Source organism: Aquarana catesbeiana, linkage group LG03 (genome assembly GCF_042186555.1).
Source record: "Aquarana catesbeiana isolate 2022-GZ linkage group LG03, ASM4218655v1, whole genome shotgun sequence".
In the NCBI taxonomy this organism is placed as follows: Eukaryota; Metazoa; Chordata; class Amphibia; order Anura; family Ranidae; genus Aquarana; species Aquarana catesbeiana.
The window spans coordinates 117,438,971-117,458,541 of record NC_133326.1 but is presented as its reverse complement, the minus strand read 5'-3'; the positions used below and the strand labels follow the sequence as shown (position 1 = coordinate 117,458,541).

At 44.2% G+C, this 19,571-nt stretch overlaps 1 protein-coding gene across 3 annotated transcripts in view; it reads right to left on the bottom strand.

The window, feature by feature from the left end:
* PEAK1 (pseudopodium enriched atypical kinase 1) overlaps positions 1-19,571 on the bottom strand; it is a 124,234-nt gene that overhangs the window by 88,925 nt on the left and 15,738 nt on the right. The window lies entirely within an intron of this gene.

Genomic DNA, 19,571 nt, shown 5'->3' with positions numbered 1-19,571 from the left:
TCCTTTGCTTCTGGTCGACAACGGAAACTATCCATATAGAAGCGTGTTAGCTTCTCTGATCTGGAGAACGAGCCAGCCAATACTACCCTGGCTATCACAGTATCTGATTCATCTCCAGAACCCGCCGATCTGCCGACCGGCGGAGATCGTCCAGTGTATGGCCAAAGTGTAAATTCCAGCAGAAACCCTCGCAAGTTCAACAAAAAGAAAAAAGCAGGAAAACGAAGGTGGAAAACGAGGAGGAAGAAAGCACAAACGGTGCAATCAACAGCCGTTATTTGCTATGAGGTCAAGCGAAACGTTAAAGATTAATGTCTTGAATTTATCACATAGACCCTTGAATGATTCTGAAACATTGCGCCTATGTAAAGGATTGAACTTTTGTCCAACTAAACATTTCGATTTATTCAGAACTTTATTGATTGTAAATAAATTTGCACGTGCCTAAGGAAACATTATTTTCATGAGTCGGGGGACACTATGGAAGATTCGTTAGACGCCTCTCCGATGGGAGAGTCTCCTCCCTCTCCCCAAATGTTTTCTGATGTTGTGGTTTGCAAGATCTGATTGATTTGGCCATTGAATTTAGTCCTCACGTTGAGGACCCCATTGATAACAATGTTAAGATCTCAATTAAATTAAGGTGAGATTTCTATCCTATTGCATCATGGGGCAAAGATCTCTAGACCTATTCCAGAAACTTGTGGAGAGGGACTTGACCCGCTTAGCTCACAACAGTCGTGACAGCTCTATGACAGACAATCTCACTAGCTTTGAAAGAGTTCCTCTTAAAAGCTTGAGTGATGACAAGAGCATAATCATTAGAAATGCAGATAAAGAGGGCACAGTTGTGGTCCTCGATTCTGACGTTTACAAAAATGAAGCTCTGCAACAACTGTCTGACATAGAGACCTACCTTAAATTGAGGGGGGATCCCACACAATCATTTTAAGAAAGAACTTTACGAGCAGTCCTTATAGGCATTTTTATTCAAAAAGTGAGGGATATGTTCATTCCAGATTGTCCAATTATGCCAGTTTTTCACCACCTCCCTAAAATTTACAAGGGACTGGATCCCTTGTTTGGTAGACCCATAGTTGCAGGCATAGGATCTGTGAACAAACGCCTCGGTCAATGGGTGGATGATTAATTACAACCCCTGGTGAGTGATCTACCACAGTATCTTAGAGACACTAAACAACTCCTTTTAAAATTGAAAGATTTCACATGGAAGCCAAATTACAAGTGGGTTACATGTGATGTCTCTAGCCTGTACTCATCCATCCCCCATTCCCTGGGCATACAAGTGGTTTCATTTTTTCTAAAAAGATCAGGCCGGTTTTTTCTCATAGTGCAGGAATTTATTTTGTTGAGTCTGGAGTTCTTGCTTACACACAATATTTGATGTTTGATGGAGACTATCACCTCCAGAGATGCGGTGCCTCGATGGGGGATAAATTCTCCCCATCACTGGCCAATCTTTACATGGGATGGTGGGAGAGGATCCGCATCTTTGGATCAGATAGCCCTCGCCCTGCAGATACCATCTTTTATTGTCATTTTATAGACGACCTATTATTCATTGTTGCAGACGAGCAATTCAACATGCATGCTTAGTTGGGATATTTGAATGATAATGAGCTTAATCTGTGATTTACAGGACACTGCGATTCTAGGTCCATCGAGTTTCTAGATGTTGAATTGCTGGGCAACAAAGATGAGGTGACGTCCAACCTATTTAGGAAACCCACTGCGGGCAATGTTTTGTTAAGAGCTGACTCCGGTCTTCCAAAACATACAATAAAAGGTATTCCAGTGGGCCAATTTTTAAGGTTGAGACGCATTTGTAACAAGGACTCCGATTTTGTTAAAGAAGCTGAGAACATGGCATATAGGTTTGAAGAGCGAGGTTACCCTAAATCTGTGATTTCTAGAGCTTTTAGAATTTCTGAAAGTACTTGCGCAATGATTTGATCATGGACAGGAGTCGTCGTTATTATAAAATGAGGTCTTCATAGGGTTTACTCAACGGTTACCTCCTCACGTAGGAGTACGGCGGCAGAGCCGCTCTCCTGTGCTGGATCATGTATCTAATATATAATCCAGCTCTTCCGGGTAGAGGGCGCTCACCCGCCGTGCCAGCGTATAGTTACAGCACAAGCCGATCAGCAGGTACTGGCCAATAATTGCTGGCAGGGACCTACTGACCGGTGAAGAGGATGACAGGATAGAGCTCTGTGAATGTAAACAACACAGAGCCCTGACCTGTCAGCAGGAATGTGTTGTTTTTTTTTCCTGCCAAGAAACAGCACATACCTTAGTAAAAACAGCACACAGTCAATGCACCAAGGACTGTTAGGCACATATTTAACCCCTTGAGCACCCTAGATTTTACCCTATCCCAGCCAGTGTCATTAGTGCAGTGACAGTGTATATTTTTAGCACTGATCACTGTATTAGTGTCACTGTTTCCCACAAAGTGTCAAAGGTAAACAATATAAATATATAAAAATCTTGCGAGCTACCCTAAGATAACCCAAGGCTACAACTAGCTTCAGGTGTGATGAAAACAATTTGTATGAAAGTGATACTTGATACTAATGAAAAGATTTTTTTCACTGAGAACTTGCTTGATACACAAGTTTTGTTTTGTTATATATTTTTTCTTCTTTCTAGCATCTTTGATGATATTGTTTATGATATTATCCTTGCATAATTAAGGTTATTATCACATAGCGCTGCATTTTCTTTTTTTTTTTTTAAAGTGTCAAAGGTGTCAGATTTCCCACAATACTATCACAGTCCTTCTATAAGTTGCTAATCACCACCATTACTAGTGTAAAAAAAATAATAAATTCCAGTATATACAGCATACCACAGTTTGTAGACACTATAACTTTCACGCAAACCAATCAATATATGCTTATTGGGATTTTTTACTGGGTTTTTTTTTTCAATATTTTTGGTCTTTTTTCATTAATAGTGCAAAAAATATATATTAAAAAAACAGTGGTGATCAAATACTACCAAAAGACAGTTCTATTTGTGTGAAAAAAATTATCTAAATTTTATTTGGGTAGTGTTGCATTTGTCAGTTAAAGTATCGCAGTGGCAAAAAGCCAAGTGGTTAAAGGATAAGTGTACCACTGACATATTAATAGAGCATGCTGCCCAGAGGCCATCCTTATCAGTGAAATCAACCAGAGCTCAGATGCAAAAGTGGCTGTACATCACCCCGACTGGGCAGAAATGATGTATCTGAGCACTGCATGAGCACTGTCACTGTTGAAGAGCAAACACATTATAGTCCACTGGGCTACATGGCACAAGCACTTCATTTAAAGTGTTACCCCAACATGTCTTATTTCTGATATGTTTCTGTGTTACCATGTACTTGCATTAAAAAGAATCCTGTACTACCCTTGTTATTCCAGATTACCAGTACGCTATATTCTGCCAGTATCATTATTATTGTGTTACTTCCATGTACATGTCTCTGAAGATGGAATGATGAAACGCGTCAGAGCGTGACCACGCGACTTACCTGTCAATCACAGCCAGCGTCATCCCGGGACTCATCGCAGCAGGCTGCGTTAGACATGCTGTGCTATTCTTTTTATTCTTGTAAGCATAACTTGTAAGCAGGGGAATTTTTAAGCTTTTTATAAATAAAACATTTTTACACTATGGAAGGCATCCCTTTGTATTTTTACATGGTTTGAGCTGACATATTGAACCGTTCCAACCAAGGATCGCTGAATGCCCAGAGAGGAGCCATTGCTTCATCCTGTGAGGATTTTACAGGCCTTAGATATACTTACCTCTGGTAAGTAAATTACCAAAGGGGTGTTCACGAGGTGGATCGGTGACGGTGTAGCGGCTTTAATGTCATCATATTAGACCTATTGGGATTGGAAGTACGTCTGTACTTCCTTGTATGAACTTTTTTTTCCCTGTCAGGAGTCGAGAGGCTTGACACTACTCTGCATACGTTACCTTTAGCACATGGACTGTCAATAGTGTGTGTTCATTTGAGTCTCAGTGAAGCAAGAGTTTGTTTTCAATTTTATTTTATTTTGCTTTTATCTTCATTTTCACTATTTTATACTGCAATTTACGACATATACTAGCATAGAATATTTCTAGATATTCTGATATACGCGCTGTTAATGCTCTGATCCTTATCTTGGCATACTTTTTTAACATGTGTATATGCTTATTGTGGCTCGGTTCACACTGGTGTCATGTGGGAACCACTACAATTCCTGTGTGCATCTAAATCGCAAGCAGTTCACACTGCTCTCTGCAAACTGTTGAGGGTGTCAAAATAAAGTTAATCCCAAATCGCTTCGTAGAACGCAGTGCGAACTGTGGAATCAGATCTCATGGGTCTGAACACCAATGCAATCCAGTGCGGACCAATTTTGGTGCGAATGCGATGTGATTTCAGCCATAAAAATTGTATGGCCGAATTTGCATTGCACAGACATCGCATGTGATGTCTGGCATCGCATTAGTGTGAACCCAGCCTAAATCTCTTTAAGTTCTTTGTAATGATTGGGAGCTCTGGATGACCTTTTTTACACTTAATACATTCTCTTCTTGATTAAAAAAAAAAAAAAAAGATTCCTGTTCTCTTTGCAATGCTTTCTTTGTGTGAAATATCTGGTGATCCTACCAGTCCCCTTGCTTTCCTATTTCAAACTGACCACACCATGCATGTAAGCACATGAATGAACAGTTTTATTCTTTGCACTGTACTTGGGAGCCTGCCTGTACTCCAGTGGTCAGACTTATGCTGCCACGCCCCCCTTGCACAGCTCTTCACATGTACAGTAAGATCAGTGTGCTGCTGTTTCTCTGCCTCCTGCCAACAGCCCCCACCCCCTCACAGTGTATTTCTGTCTTTGGATTTTATTCCTAGTACTTAAGCGTACTCACTAAATTTCATAAATATATAATGTATTTGGGGGATCTACTGCATGCCTATTCATACTCATGCATGGAATGGTCCTATTATGTTTTGTTTTTAATTGATTATTATGGTATATTGTATAATATATTTTGTTTCAATTTAGATCATAAATCTCATCTGTTCTAAAAAAGTGGAACTTGATTCCAGGAAACACAAAGCGTTAAAAGAGAAGTATGTTTTTTTATTTTAGATTCATATTTACCTAGGTGGATGCAGCATCAGACCGATGCTGCATCTGTCCCCCTGCCGTCTCTGTATTAAGAACCGAGCCACCGAACATCGCCAATGGCTTGGTTTTCACAGATTCCTGAGAGGAAAGCTGCTGACTGTTAGTCAGCAACTCTCCTCTCTGATCCTCCACGCTCACTGGAGCGCTGAGCTGTGGAGGGGTGGGAGCGGCAGTCTCAGTGGCTCGCTGAGACTGCCATCAATCAAGGCAGCTGGTGGATCCAGACTTCTGAAGTCAGGGATGATGTGCTGCCTCGACTGATGGCAGCGACGTAAGCGGAGAGCGGACTCACTGCTGAAAATGGGTCACAGGAGTACAAAACGAATTGCACTCCTGTGACCCATAGGAGAAGCCCAGCCTAAAAAGCTTAGGCTGGACTTCTCCTTTAAGGGCTAGTCTCATCCCCAGTGTTGATACATTATAAATGTAATTTTCTGAATATTGAGTTCATTTGATGGATACAATACATAGCTTATATGAGTATATGGTTGTGTGTACTGGCAATGCGACATGCTCTCCTGATGAGTTTCATCTATTGTTGATGCTATATATAGATGTTGGGTTGTGTACAACCACTTCTGCATCTGAGGTCTAGTAATTTGAATTTTTTACAGTGTTACTAAACCCAGGACCCGGCATTCACTATATCCGGTCTCCCACAGTACACAAAACATGGAAATGCAATAGTTTTAGTAAATATAAACTGCTAAATACCTTTTCTTCAGCCGTATGTAGCAGTCTTGTGACTTCTATCAGTGTCTGGTTAAAAATTGTAGGAGTTTTCATTCTGTCCGTTGAAAGTCCGCCAAAAGTCCTTCGAAAGCCTATAGAAAGTCTGTCGGACGGGCTGCCGGACTTTTGTAGCTGAAAAGTCCGATCGTGTGTACGCGGCATAAGAGGCACCTCTGTTCTGTTTTATACTCAGCTGTGACATGACGCTACTTGTATATCAAGACATCGCTTGTATATCAAGTCAAAATGTATTTTAATTTGCTTGTCTTGCAAAACTGTTCGGACTGTTCTATCAGGCTGCAGGACCCCTGACCCTCTGTTTGCACAGAGCTTATTGGCCCTGTGCTGATCACATGCACTCTCCCAAGAAAAGAAAAACTCTCTAGCAATACACACCAAACTGAGCATGTGCAGCTTGTCCCCTAACCTCTGTTCTATCAGCAGATAGATTGGGGACTGTGGAAGAAGGGGAGGAACAGAGAAGACAGGATCAAACAGCCTTTTTACACAATGCGGAGAATAAACCCCTTATGTTCCACAGTGAGTATAACAAGCATGCTTTACTGCATACACAGACTGATTTTACTGTTGTGGGTTTAGTAACACTTTAAGGCTTACTTATTCCAGAAAACAGCCTAGGCAGTTAAGGGATCCCAGTAGGCAGTAAAAATGTGTACAGCTTTGTAAAATTGTCATCAATTTAATTTTCAGACTTGTAGGCCATTTGGGCCTACCTGGAAATCTAGCTGAAAAACTCCATGTTAGCAATCCCCATAGCTGCAAGTAATCCTGCCTTCTAGCTAAGATGTAAAAATCGCTGGACACTTGCACCTAGCATTACTGGTTCAAAAACAAATGGTTTTCATGTCCCTTTCCTTCTGTATAGTGACCCCTCACTCAGCACTGCCTCCATTCACATAACAACTTGTGTTTTTTCAATGAGTACAAGGTCTTCTCTGATTGGATGAGGTGGAGATCATGATGTCACTGCCCCTTCTCTCCACCTCATTCAATTTATTAAACAATAATCCTTTTACTTGCCATTCCCTGCACATAATGCTGTTATTTTTTACAAGATTCTCTTCTACTTAGCTTAAAAACCTTTTCCAAGCAGTGATCATGTGACTCCTCCTGCACTCTGTGTGTTACATACTCCTGACCCCTGCAAGCTGCATGTGTTATGCACTCTGGGCTGTATTTTCTGTAAAAATACATTTCTGCACTCTTTATGCTATATTGTACAACAATTATTGGTTACTCAGTATTTAGTAAGCTGTGTGCAGAAAAGCATATGTAGATGGAAGAGTTTCCTTTTTACAAATGATTGTGCTGAGATTTAGATTAATTTTTGGGTACAAGGACTGTACCATATGTTACCGTGTACACTGTGAGTGGGCTCATTTTAATGACTTGGCGCCCGCTGGTCTTTAAAATGACCGTGGCGGGGCGGCACTCTCGTTCTGGGACGTCGTCATATGACGGCACCCCAGAACCGCCGCGCTCGCCCGAACCTCGGGGACGCGCAGTGCGGAGATCGCCCCATGTTCCTGGGATATGGCACAACCCGATCTCGATAAAGAGCCAATGACGCGGTTCTTTACCCATGTGATCGGCTGTGTCCAATGGACATTGGACACGGCCAGTCACATGTAAACAAGGGAGTGCCGTTTATCAGCTTTCCTTAAAGGGGTTGTAAAGGTAAAAATTTTTTCACCTTAATGCATTCTATGCATTAAGGTGAAAAAACTTCTGACAGAACCGCCGCCCCCAGGCCCCCCGTTTTACTTACCTGACGCCTCGAAAGTCAGCTTCGCGTTCCCGACATCTGTTCCTCCGCTCACCCTGGCCGCTGATTGGCTGCAGTGGATGGATTGAAAGCAGCGCAGCCATTGGCTCGCGCTGCTGTCAATCACATCCGATGACGCGACGCGCCGGGGGGCGGGGCCGAGTGATACAGCGAGCGGCTATAGCCGCCGGCTGTATCACGGGAGCGCGCCCGCAAGCACTCACCACCGTGCGAGGGAGCTCGCATTAAGGTGGTGAATGCTTGCGGGGAGGAGCTGAAACAGCCGCCGAGGGACCCCAGAAGACGAGGTTCGGGGCCACTCTGTGCAGAACGAGCTGCACAGTGAAGGTAAGTATAACATGTTTGTTATTTTAAAAAAAAAAAAAAAACACCTTTACAACCGCTTTAACTCACACTGACAGAGTGTGTGGCGAGTAGAGCCGATTAGTGGCATCTCCTCGCAGAGGAGACTGTACAGATAATCAGGGCACTGATCATCAGTGCCCGGATTACAGTACAGCCCCAGCAGTGCCCATCAGTGACACCAATCACTGCCCATTAGTGATGTCAGCCAGTGCTGCCTTTCAGTGACCAGTGACGACCATCAATTCCCTATCAGTGCCGACCACCAGTGCCACCTATCAGTGCTGCATATCAGTGCCACCTATCAGTGCTGCATATCAGTGCCCATCAGTGCGGCATATTAGTGCCTCCTCATTAGTGCCGCCTCATCAGTGCCCATCAGTGCAGCTTATCAGTGCTCATCTGTGCCACATATCAGTGCCACCTATCAGTGCCCATCAGTGTGGCATATTAGTGCCTCCTCATCAGTGCCACCTAATCAGTGCCCTTCAGTGCCGCATTATGCCAATAAGTGCCACCTCATCAGTGCAGCCTATCAGTGCTCATCAGTGCAGCATATTAGTGCCTCCTCATCAGTGCCACCTAATCAGTGCCCTTCAGTGCCGCCTCATCAGTGCATCCTATCAGTGCCCCTCAGTGCCGCCTCATCAGTGAAGGAGAAAAATTACTTATTTACAAAAACTAAGAAAAACGTTCTTTTTTTTCACAATTTCCGGTCTTTTTTCGTTTTTTTTTTTTAGCAAAAAAATAAAAACCCAGCAGTGATTAAATACCACAAAAAGAAAGCTCTATTGATAAATGATAAAAATGTAATTTGGGTAGAGTGTTGCATGACTGCGCAATTGTCATTCAAAGTGTGACAGTACTGAAAGCTGAAAATTGGCCTGGGCAGGAAGGGGGTGAAAGTGCCGCGTAGGCAGGTGGTTATGCTCCTCCTACTGTTAGCACAATTTTGTCACACCCACAGATCGTCACGGTGTGCACCGCATACTTATTTTCCGCTAAGTGCCAAAGGCTAAATCCCTCCCCAGGTAAACAATTATCTACGGCCACTCAAAGGGTTAACAAAAAATAATGCAATCCAGTCCTCTTTTACTTGTATTGTTTTAGGAAACTAAAGAGCATATTTCTAAAGTATTGAATTTGACATTTATCAAGCGCTCACTGCTGGTAAATATTCCAGGTGCAAGTTCACATATGTATATAATCAAACTATGCATATGCCTGGAGTACTTCAAAGCACCATTACTGCAGATGTTTTTTTTTTTTTAATTCTTTATACTGTTAGTAATAGTAGAGAAACATACATAAAAATCCTTCTAGTCTTTAAAAAGTAAAATTTTTTGCAGGGACACCAATACTTTTCTCGCATCAGAGTCATTCAGCCTAAAGTAACAATCTTTGGCCCACAGGAACTTTTTGCTAAAATGTGCTAAAATGTGCAAGTATTCACAGTATACAGTATTTGCACACTATGACAATCCTACCATGAAAAGGAACCCCGTCCAGCACTGCTGCTTCCATCCATTCCTGATCTCCTTCTGGGTTCAGAGTCTTTGTCCAATTTGACTGGCTAGGCTAGTGTGTGCATGGCAGAGGGATTTATGGCAGAAGAGACACACACAGACTCGTCTGTCATAAAAAGCCTGTCAGCACTTTTTGCTAAAATTCATTTTAGGTAGTTTTAGTAGTTCTACAGTCAAAAGTTTTTTTTTTTTTTTTACCTTAATGTATTCCCTGTATTCTGGTTCTAAAGCTTTAGGCTCCATTCACACACAGGAGATTTGAATCGAGGTCCGAATCGCCCCATTTCTGCTCGCAATTCGACAATCGCGTCCCGTGTTTGCTATAACCATTATTATTTTTTAATGGCACCCTAAATGCTGTGAGATGCCCCTGTGAGACAATCCTGGGAGATGCCCCCCCAGCACACAGCAGGTGATTGACAGCCTCAGCTTTGCATGTTTTTCATGAGACTGTGTAGAGAGGAGGGTTGTCCATTAAAGCGGTAGTAAACTGCAGGTGGTTAAAAAAAAAAATTCCCTGCAAGGCAATGTCATAATGTGCTAGTATGCATCGCATACTAGCACATTATGAGAAACTTACCTTAGAACGAAGCCCGCCAGCGTCGCGATGTCACCGCTAAAAGGGCTGACATTTTTCCCCAGTCTTCCTTCCAGGTTTGCGGCCTCCCGCTATGTAAGTGGCCAGGGGCGTGATGATGTCACTCCTGCACATATGCGTGGGAGCCGCTGTTTACAGCACGGGCTCCGAAGGTCCAGCACTGTAAGCCGAACCTTCAGAGCACATGCACCGGTGATGTCATCGGATGCATGCACTCTAAATAGCTCCTAAACTGTGCAAGTTTAGGCGATATTCACAGTACATACAGGCAAGCCTTATTATAGGCTTACCTGTAGGTACAAGTGGTGTAACAGAGTTTGCTACCACTTTAACTCCACACAGGTCTCCGATTACACTCAGCTCCCTGCTCTATGCTGTGCATATGTGACATTAGATCCCTGCCCCCTGCCTTCTGGAGCTCAGAAATGCTGTGTAAAATGTATGCTTTAGGAGGCTGTAGAGAGGGGAGGGCTGCAGATAAACATGTATAACTAATGTTGAAGGATTTGTTTCATCCCAGCGAGGTTAGTCACATTGGTGGGTATATAACTATAAATGTGGTGGCTGCATTCGTTTTCTTGCTTTAGTCTTTTTTCCTTTATTTTCACCGGTGATTCAATCAGTAACACACTTCCAGCTATTACAAGAAACATTCCAGGGCTTATTACTTTTGTATCAAATATATAGTACTGAAGTTTTTCAGATGAATCTCATACAATATTTTCTTTTAGCAGTGCTTTTGTTTGGGTGTGTATGCATTTTGTAGTAAATATGACTTACTTACCCACCCTTGTCCTTTAGTTTATTGGGATGACAAATAAACTAAAGAAGGCATATGACTAAATATGTGTGTTGTAAAATAACCAGAGATGATATGTGTTTTATTAACAAATGCCAGTTTAGGTTATATTTTCAGGAATGCTCTGGTTTACGGAATAAGGGGTTTTCTGTAACTTTTCCATCATTCAGAAGCCTAAAATAGACTAAGAAAGAGTACAGCTAACCAAATTCTTTCCCACAGTGTCAGAGTTGCTCACTGTATTTGTAATGTATGAGAGCTGCACTGAAATAAATATGTAGGCGGCCATTGCTAACCATTCCTTCTGCAGATGCCTCTGCCTGCTGTCTGCAATCACTACTTTCTGAGTCACTGACCTAAACAAGTACCGTATGTAGCTATTCAAGTCATAACTCCTGATCTGCAAACTTGTTACAAGCTCAATGACCCAAAGTACTGAAGCCAAAGGATCAACATGATAGCAAGGCAAACCTTATTTTCAAAAGGAGAGGTCCAACGCGAAGATTTACAGTATTCACCAAAAAAATGTTTGAGTCCGCTGCAGTTTTTTTAACCAGAGATCCTGCAAGTAACACTTCCCATTTCAGGCAACTCAATGTTCAGCAAGACAGGCTGACAATACTGCAGCTAATCAAGAGGTAGAGACTTAGGCCGTGTTCACACTGGTACGACAAATGCTCCGACATTGGGAGCTCATGTCGCATGACATGTGAAAATCAATATTTCCCTATGAGAGCCGTCTTAACTGGTCCGACTTTGAAAATGCTCTCTGCACTACTTTGGTCCGAGTGGTCCTACTTCAGTCCATTGAATATCACTGAAGTCGGATCAAAGTCGCATCGCTGTGCTAACTGATCCAACTTTGGCATGCGACTTGTGCTCTGATGATCTTGAAAGGGAACTCCACGACAAATAGAAAAAAAAAAAAACACCATGGGTTCCCCCTCCAAGAGCATACCAGGCCCTTCGGTCTGGTATGAATTTTAAGGGGAACACTAAAGCTGAAAAAATGGCGTGGAGTCCCCCCCTAAATCCATACCAGAACCTTATCCGAGCGCAAAGCCAGGCAGGTCAGGAAAGGGGGTGGGGACGAGCGAGCGCCCCTCCTGAACCGTACCAGGTTGCATGCCCGCAACATGTACACAGGTTTTTAAAGTAATTTATTAAGGCAGCTCCGGCGTCGCTTCCCATTTCTTCTCCTCTCTCCTGCTCTTCTGCCTCTTCCGCTGATGTCTTCTAGCCCTCTCCGGTTCTTCTCCCTCTCTCTTCTGCCTCTGCCGGGTCTTCTCCGCTATCTTCTCGCTTTTTTGCTGGGTCTTCTCAGCTTTCTTCTCCCTCTCTCTGTTCTTCTTCCGATGTTGACTCAACGCTCTCTCCCGCTCTAATGCTGGGTGCGCATTGTGCCACTACTTATATTGGCATGGGTCAGAAGACAGCGGAGAACACCCAGCAATAGAGTGAAAAGACAGCGGAGAAGACCTGGTAGAGGCAAATGACAGCGGACAGAGGGAGAAGAACTGGAGAGGGCTAGAAAACATCAGCGGATAAGACCCGGACAGGGGAGAAGAGCCGGCAGAGGTAGAAGACATCAGCGGAGGAGGCAGAAGAGCCAGAGAGGGGAGAAGAAATAGGAAGCGACGCCGAAGCTGCCTTAATAAATTACTTTAAAATCCTGTGTATGGCCTTTTATTTTTGACACTTTTTTTAGGTGAATGGGTAGGGGTACAATGTGCCCACTACTCATTCACATAGGGTGGGGGGTCGGGATCTGGGAGCCCTCTTGTTAAAGGGGGCTTCCAGATTCCGATAAGCCCCCGCCTGCAAACCCAGAAACCAATGGCCAGGGTTGTCGGGAAGAGGCCCTTGTCCTTATCAACGTGGGGATAAGGTGCTTTGGGGTGGGGGGTGCAAGCACCCCTGACCCAAAGCACCCACCCCCCCATGTTGAGGGCATGTGGCCTCCCCACAACGTTTTTTCGGTGTGGGGGTTCCCCTTAAAATCCATACCAAACCAAAGGGCCTGGTATGCTCTTGGAGGGGGAACCCATGCCCCACAGATGCCTTCAAAGTCACACCCGAATTCACACTGACATGCTGATTTCAGATTAAGTCACACGATTTCAAAACCGTAATCAGTATGAACAGGGGCTCAGGCTCCATTCACATTTGGTATTTTGGGATCTTGGGCAGAATCGCTGGGATTCTGCTTGCGATTTCAAATCACACTGCAATCACAAAATGTACGTCCGAGTGCCATTAATTTCCAATAGCACCTAAATGCGGCACGGTATCTGTCGGAAGCTTGTCGCCGCAAAAAAGCTGCTGCTCTTTCTTGGGTGACAAGCTTTGCACGTTGCGGTTTGTTACGCGATCATCATGGCAAAACTACACCGCATTTTAGGTGCCATTGAAAATGAATGGCACTTGAAAATGCATTATGCAATTGCAATGCGATTTAAGATCAAATTAAAAAATATTATAAAAAGGTCAGCGCTAATTCAGGTGAATATACATAAACATACTTAGTACCATACAATTAATATTAAATCACACCTTGATTAGGTGAGTATCTAGAAATATAGGAAATTCTTTAAAGAAGAGTCCAGACACCAAAAGAAAGGAAAAAAAAATATTGGTGTAGACAAATAGTGTTCTTAGTTATTTGTGCTCCACCATCACTTGTGCAGGAGAATAACAAACTCACCAAATAGCTAAAAAAATATAACTTGTGTAGAAATCAATTCTTTGGAAGGTAGGGATAGCAGGAGGGAAGATCCTTATTAGGGATGAGCTTCGAGTTCGAGTCGAACTCATGTTCGACTCGAACATTGGCTGTTCGCAAGTTCACCGAACAGCGAACAATTTGGGGTGTTTGCGGCAAATTCGAATGCCGCGGAACACCCTTTAAAAGTCTATGGGAGAAATCAAAAGTGCTAATTTTAAAGGCTAATATGCAAGTTATTGTCATAAAAAGTGTTTGGGGACCTGGGTCCTGCCCCAGGGGACATGGATCAATGCAAAAAAAAGTTTTAAAAACGGCCGTTTTTTCAGGAGCAGTGATTTTAATAATGCTTAAAGTCAATCAATAAAAGTGTAATATCCCTTTAAATTTCGTACCTGGGGGGTGTCTATAGTGTGCCTGTAAAGGGGCGCATGTTTCCTGTGTTTAGAACAGTCTGACAGCAAAATGACATTTTGAAGGAAAAAACTCATTTAAAACTACTCGCGGCTATTGCATTGCCGACAATACACATAGAAGTTCATTGATAAAAACGGCATGGGAATTCCCCAAAGGGGAACCCCGAACCAAAATTAAAAAAAAAAAATGACGTGGGAGTCCCCCTAAATTCCATACCAGGCCCTTCAGGTCTGGTATGGATATTAAGGGGAACCCCGGCCAAAATTAAAAAAAAAAAATGACGTGGGGTTCCCCCTAAATTCCATACCAGACCCTTCAGGTCTGGTATGGATTTTAAGGGGAACCCCGCGCCAAAAAAAAAAAAAAAAAAACGGCGTGGGGTCCCCCCAAAAATCCATACCAGACCCTTATCCGAGCACGCAACCTGGCAGGCCGCAGGAAAAGAGGGGGGGACGAGAGTGCGGCCCCCCCTCCCTCCTGAACCGTACCAGGCCACATGCCCTCAACATTGGGAGGGTGCTTTGGGGTAGCCCCCCAAAACACCTTGTCCCCATGTTGATGAGGACAAGGGCCTCATCCCCACAACCCTGGCCGGTGGTTGTGGGGGTCTGCGGGCGGAGGGCTTATCGGAATCTGGAAGCCCCCTTTAACAAGGTGACCCCCAGATCCCGGCCCCCCCCCTGTGTGAAATGGTAAGGGGGTACATAAGTACCCCTACCATTTCACGAAAAAAGTGTCAAAAATGTTAAAAATGACAAGAGACAGTTTTTGACAATTCCTTTATTTAAATGCTTCTTCTTTCTTCTATCTTCCTTCATCTTCTGGTTCTTCTGGCTCTTCTGGTTCTTCCTCCGGCGTTCTCGTCCAGCATCTCCTCCGCGGCGTCTTCTATCTTCTTCTCCTCGGGCCGCTCCGCACCCATGGCATGGGGGGGAGGCTCCCGCTCTTCTCTTCTTCTTTTCTTCTCTTCTTCTCTTCTTCTTTTCTTCTTTTCTTCTCCGGGCCGCTCCGCAATCCATGCTGGCATGGAGGGAGGCTCCCGCTGTGTGACGGCACTCCTCGTCTGACAGTTCTTAAATAACGGGGGGGGGGGCGGGGCCACCCGGTGACCCCGCCCCCCTCTGACGCACGGTGACTTGACGGGACTTCCCTGTGACGTCACGGGGAATGCCACAGGGAAGTCCCGTCAAGTCACCGTGCGTCAGAGGGGGGCGGGGTCACCGGGTGGCCCCGCCCCCCCCGTTATTTAAGAACTGTCAGACGAGGAGCGCCGTCACACAGCGGGAGCCTCCCTCCATGCCAGCATGGATTGCGGAGCGGCCCGGAGAAGAAAATGAAGAAGAGAAGAAGAGAAGAAAAGAAGAAGAGAAGAGCGGGAGCCTCCCCCCCATGCCATGGGTGCGGAGCGGCCCGAGGAGAAGAAGACAGAAGACGCCGCGGAGGAGATGCTGGACGAGAACGCCGGAGGAAGAACCAGAAGAGCCAGAAGAACCAGAAGATGAAGGAAGATAGAAGAAAGAAGAAGCATTTAAATAAAGGAATTGTCAAAAACTGTCTCTTGTCATTTTTAACATTTTTGACACTTTCTTCGTGAAATGGTACCCCCTTACCATTTCACACAGGGGGGGGGCCGGGATCTGGGGGTCACCTTGTTAAAGGGGGCTTCCAGATTCCGATAAGCCCCCCGCCCGCAGACCCCCACAACCACCGGCCAGGGTTGTGGGGATGAGGCCCTTGTCCTCATCAACATGGGGACAAGGTGTTTTGGGGGGCTACCCCAAAGCACCCTCCCAATGTTGAGGGCATGTGGCCTGGTACGGTTCAGGAGGGAGGGGGGGCTGCACTCTCATCCCCCCCTCTTTTCCTGCGGCCTGCCAGGTTGCGTGCTCGGATAAGGGTCTGGTATGGATTTTTGGGGGGACCCCACGCCGTTTTTTTTTTTTTTTTTTGGCGCGGGGTTCCCCTTAAAATCCATACCAGACCTGAAGGGTCTGGTATGGAATTTAGGGGGAACCCCACGTCATTTTTTTTTTTTTAATTTTGGCCGGGGTTCCCCTTAATATCCATACCAGACCTGAAGGGCCTGGTATGGAATTTAGGAGGACTCCCACGTCATTTTTTTTTTTTAATTTTGGTTCGGGGTTCCCCTTTGGGGAATTCCCATGCCGTTTTTATCAATGAACTTCTATGTGTATTGTCGGCAATGCAATAGCCGCGAGTAGTTTTAATTGAGTTTTTTCCTTCAAAATGTCATTTTGCTGTCAGACTGTTCTAAACACAGGAAACATGCGCCCCTTTACAGGCATACTATAGACACCCCCCAGGTACGAAATTTAAAGGGATATTACACTTTTATTGTTTGACTTTAAGCATTATTAAAATCACTGCTCCTGAAAAAACGGCCGTTTTTAAAACTTTTTTTTGCATTGATCCATGTCCCCTGGGGCAGGACCCAGGTCCCCAAACACTTTTTATGACAATAACTTTCATATAAGCCTTTAAAATTAGCACTTTTGATTATTCATGTTCGTGTCCCATAGACTTTAACGGTGTTCGCATGTTCGAACGAACTTTTTTCCTGTTCGCATGTTCTGGTGCGAACCGAACAGGGGGGTGTTCGGCTCATCCCTAATCCTTATAACTTAGCACCATCCACTGGTTTATCCTTTGGCTCATAAAAAGACAGGAGCTTGAGAGAACAAAGTTCATCACATAGCGCAATACTGTACTGTCTATAAAAACTTAAAGCCAAAATGCAAAGTAATGCAGGCAGAATGACAGCAATTTCACAGCAAAGATCCCAAAACACCAAATTTGAATTGAGCCTCAGCGTTGTCAGCCTGCAACAGGAAAATGCTGTTACTGGCAGGATCTCCAGAAACTTTGCAACAGAGCAGTGAGCATTGTGAGGTATGAGGCCAGACATGCTGAAGATAGATTTAGGGTTTACATACACTTTAAGGAAAGTCATAGTGTAGGTACATAAGATTATTAACAAACTGCAGCTAACAATTTTTTTTTAAACTCTGTCTTTTGTGAGATAACTGTATCCAGCCTGAGCAAAGAAGACATAGCTGAAAGGGACAGTTAAGCGGGCCATACATAATGCAATTTTCTTATTCAATTTCCTTTAGATTTGCCTTTAACTATGTAGTACAAGGGCCTGCCTGATTGCATACAAATTGAAAGTGTTTAGCTTTGACCTCATATTATATGGTTTTGGCAAATCTAAAGAAAAACTGTGCAAGAACATTATATAATGTATGGCCAGCATTAAAGTGGTTGTTAAGCCACTCTAACCTGTATACACCATCAGCAATGTCTCCTATTGTAGTATCACCCTCTGTGTGTGATTTATAAAAATAAATGCCGCAAATACCTAATTTCACAGCCGAGATTGCGATCACATGACTGGCCAGCTTTCTCCTTTCCTGCTCTGAGTGATGCAGTGGGCAGGGCTGAGATTCCTCTGCTGATATCAGTCTGGAGGAGAGGAGAGAACTGGCTGGTCATGTGATCGCAATCTCGGCTCTTAAATGAGGTATTTACAGCATTTATATTTATAAGTTATTCACAGAGGGGGACACTGCAATAGGAGGCAGTGCTGATGGTGTATACAGGTTGGTGTTATGAGAGCAGCAGGAGGGGCGGCTCACACACAGACAGAGAGGGTAGGAGGGAGGAGGACACAGGAGCAAAGAGGAGACAGATAGCAGGCTGCTGATGACAGAGGCAAGTAAACTGACCACGGTGTCTGGTCTCAGCAACCATGATACACCGTGGTCAGTTTACAGAGGGGTGGGAGAAACTGGCAGGATCAGCCAGGTTTTTTAGGTGTTACAGGGGGCCAAAGGACACAGAACAAGCACTGTGTCATATAACATGCTTTAAAGGAGCAGGATCCATTTTTTTTCTGGGGGGGATAACAAACGCTTTAAGCCTTAGCCTTAGCCCAGCAGTGTGCTTTACAAACATGTATTGGGCTCTGCTGGCTTCATATGTTTGAAGCCGGTAAAGCATAAAATTGTTCTATGATTGTACAAGGTGGAGAGTGGGGCAGTGACATCACACTCCCCATCTTGTGCAATCAGAGAACGCTTTGCATTCATTCATTCAGAAAGCAAGTACTTCCTGAATGACGCCCATTCTGTGTGGCCAGTATCCTGTGTTCACAATGCATCAGCCAGGCACTCGGCACGGGATTCAGAAGCAAGTGGAGATCACTGGAGTAGTGATGACTACTTCAAAGATTTCCAGCTTCCAGTGGCATTGGCCAGGCATGCTATATACATGGTTACATTGGTCCACTCTAGACCAATATAACTAAGTATAAATTATCCATTCCTGGAATTACTCCTCAAGTAATGGATGTGTATGGATGGCTTTTGAAGAATAAGGATATTGTTTAGTTTCACTTTGACATTCCCCTTTAGAATACAGTATGATACAACAAGGATAGTGAAAAAGTAAAGCTCATATATTCATAATGTAATGAACCTACCACAACTGTATTAACATGAAAAGACAAACTAACTGTCCAAGTTTTACCTCTGCACTACAAATGTTCGATGTGAGCCCTGTTGGTGACATAACAGATGTGGAGACGGTACTCCAGTTCTGTCCAGACTCATGCCAGCATGTCCTTGGATTCAGACTCCACTGCTTCTGTGATGAGTTGTCTCAGGTCTTTCAGGTCCTGCGACATGAGGGGATGGCATACATCCAAGTCCCTGGTGTACCCTCACAGACACAAGTTGCAGGGCTTTAGGTCTGACGATTGCAGAGGCCAGAGTGACATTGGTCAATTGTTCTTTCCTGCATGGCCGGTCCAACGTTCTGGTAGGGTATCATTCAAGTATTGGCAAACATCCAAGTGGAAATGAGGAGGAGCGCCATCCTGCTGAAAGACTAGGTTGGTCAGATCTTCCTCCATCTGTGCCATAAGCCATTCTGTAATCATGTCCAAAAACTTGTAGCAAGAGTGATAACATTGATAAGCGGCAATCATTAGTCGTGTCACCAATGGGGCTCACATTGAACATTTGTAATGCAGAGGTAAAACGTGGACAGTTGATGTGTCTTTTCATAATAAAGAATAAGTTTACTTTTGGAACATGTTACATGTTTACCTGTTTTTAGGGTGAAACGTAACATGTTCCAGCCACTGCCTACCCCCCCACCCTGTGATAGTGGGCCGGGGATCTTCTCCTCACACCCACTGTCACTATTTTTAAGTGGTTGTAAACCCAAGAAAAAAAAACCTGCAAGACATAGGCATAATGAGCTAGTATGCATAGCATACTAGCTCATTATGAAATACCTACCTTAGAACGAAGCCCCCGCAGCCGTCCTCGTGCACCGCTCCAGCGGCCGACATCGCTCTGGGAGTTACTTCCGGGTATCGCGGGCTCCGGCGCTGTGATT